The 2,572-nt window shown below is 39.0% G+C and overlaps 1 long non-coding RNA gene across 1 annotated transcript; it reads left to right on the top strand.

Moving 5' to 3' along the window:
• Positions 1-118: 118 nt before the first annotated feature.
• Positions 119-1,271, top strand: LOC121938383. Its single transcript, XR_006105274.1, has 3 exons — positions 119-264; positions 955-1,047; positions 1,206-1,271. It is a non-coding gene; the product is annotated as an uncharacterized LOC121938383 (long non-coding RNA).
• The last annotated feature ends 1,301 nt before the right edge of the window (positions 1,272-2,572 follow it).

The raw sequence follows: 2,572 nt of genomic DNA, 5'->3' as shown, positions 1-2,572 counted from the left end.
AAAAAAAACCCCCAAAATTGCCAAAATGTTTTCTTTAAAAAAAACCAACACAAATTCTTAATAAAAAAAAAAGCCAAAATTGTTGAAAGAAACATGGAGGTATGTTTTCTGCCTTGATGCATATATGTGAAATAAAATACTCACTATCGAATTTTTGCAGTCGTGCCCTCGACACAGCTCCGTGTAGGACGAGTACTCTACGTACACGATCCAGCTCCCCACAAACACCGCCAGCCACGAGAAGAACAGGTACTTCATGTGCAGGTAGGAAAATTTGGCCTGTTGGAAGCAAAATATACAAAGATTTTTATCGCTTTTTAGTCCAAAACTAAATAGTCTCAGGCATGCAATCTTTACAATTTAAACATCACCTACAGTTTTTGTCACATTAAACTTCGTTATGTGCACCTTTAATTGTTTTTTATGTAGGAGCGTGTTGTAGTTTCTCAGATGATAATACTGTGATTCACTGTGTTTGTATGATGTTAAATGCCAATAAAATATGGTGAGCAATCACTTTTTAGAAAATAAAAGCTTGAAAATGTCACAAAAGCTGTTGAAGTTTCAGTGCGATGAGCTCATATATAATGTTTCAGCGGTACTTCAGAGCTGATTCTTAGTCATTAGATGATCTGCAGTCAGCGAGGATGCTTCAGTGCATTAAACTGTCTCGGGCGATCTGAGGCCAGCCTGATAAAATGGCATATATCATAATGGAGATTAATGAGAGGATGAGAGTCACGCTCTGTTGTTCATCAGTCTCTTCTTTCATGTGGAGATCACACAGCGTGACCTTACCGTGAACATTTTTCATGCATCGCACCGACCTTTGTGTGAACCTGAATATTCTTAGACGCAGTGTTAAGTCTGGGCACTTTGAAGTGAGAAGCAAGTGTTGCACAGTCTGACTCCACATGCATTTCTCTTTGATTCACACGACTTTTTGGCTCTCAGGTCTTCAGCATTAACAGTTATAGCCAAACAGGAGCACCTGATCTGCAGTACAGGCCACGCCCCCGTCACACCTGGTGGTGATTCAGCATGAAGGTGAGCAGAAACTATCAGGAGGCCTTCAACACATTAAAACACTCAAAAAACATAAAAAACAGTGAGCAGAGCTGCAGCTAATCAAAATATTACAAACCACAATTATACACATAAATAAACCAGATTTCTGTTAAAAATGTTTGTTTTTTCTCACTGAGGTCCATGAGCTGACAGACGGCGAATCCCTCTGAAAACATCCAGATTTCCTCCTTTTGTGGTAAGTGTAACCTCCTCAATCCAAATTTATTTTAGGGTAAAAAGTGTGATTAAATTCAAGAAAATGTGCTGCTACAAGGTAATTCATGTTTTTGCGTTTAATAGTACTTGTTTATTCAGCGATACAGAGTTTTTTTTTTGTGCTGTCCTATTCTGAGGACTTGCACGGTGCAGTACTGGGAAATAACAAAACCCCAAATATGGTGTCAGAAATGTTTTTAAGATAAAATCACCACACTAATATGGATATTATGGCAAAGGTTGGATATTAATCATCAGCTGAGAACATGCAGCAGCAATAGCATTTATTTCAATCAATCTATTAATCAGACTGAATTTATATAGCGCATTAAAACACACACACACACACAGACGGGTAGAAAAGTGAGACTTTGTATTTAAGTGAAGAACTAAAATAAGGGAACTCATTAAAACTGTGAACTGAGGAAACACCAGAGGCAGATGAGACCTGAAGATAAAAAGATAAAAAGAAATAAATATTCATAATAAATAAATAAATACACACATACATAAATTACTCTCAATAGTGGATAAAAGGAAAATGAAAGGATAACAAAGTAACAAAGTAAAACGTAAGTCGAGTCGTGTGATTCGAGTCCCCTGAGAGACAAAACTGAAGTATTAGCTGAAGGTGAAGTTTTATCTAAATGAGACAAACTACATGGAAAGAGTCACACTTTCTCTGTCTCGCGTCTTTATTTGTCATTAATGACAGTGGACACTGTTCGCGCTCAGTCTGTCGACCGTACGATAACATTTAAAATAAACATGAGACTCGACAGTCTAAAAGTCAATAAAGCAATCTCTGAATGAATGTTTACGTCATTTGGCCAGTTAGCAGAATACAAATGAGCGACACGCTGAGTTGTATCATCATTAATGAAATTGCCTCTAAAGAGGTGCTCGGTAATTAACAGTAAATGCTGTTTGTGATCTGGCACGGCGGCCGCGGAGCATTTCGCGCCAGGCTCATTACCTTGTTTTTTGATTTTCTTTCTAATACCCCAGCTGATAAACACGGTCTGCCCGGATCAATAATGGCATTGTTCCAGCTGCAGTACATTAGTGAAAAAATAATGAGTTTTTAGCAGTCCTGATATTAATGGTCGTTGCACTCGGTGCTCGACAGTGATGGACTCGCCCTGCCTCCACCCTCTGCCCCCTTTCAGCTCCAATTTTATTTATTGCCACGAGTCTCTTTATCTCCCCCCTCCTCCCCCTTTGTCTCTCTGTCACACTCTGTGCTCCGTCTTCCTCCGGGATCGCTCTGACCCAACTTTACAGTTTA

Source organism: Plectropomus leopardus, unplaced genomic scaffold (genome assembly GCF_008729295.1).
Source record: "Plectropomus leopardus isolate mb unplaced genomic scaffold, YSFRI_Pleo_2.0 unplaced_scaffold29321, whole genome shotgun sequence".
In the NCBI taxonomy this organism is placed as follows: domain Eukaryota; kingdom Metazoa; phylum Chordata; class Actinopteri; order Perciformes; family Serranidae; genus Plectropomus; species Plectropomus leopardus.
Note: the sequence above shows the minus strand (reverse complement) of the source record. Positions and strands in the feature narration are given on the sequence as shown.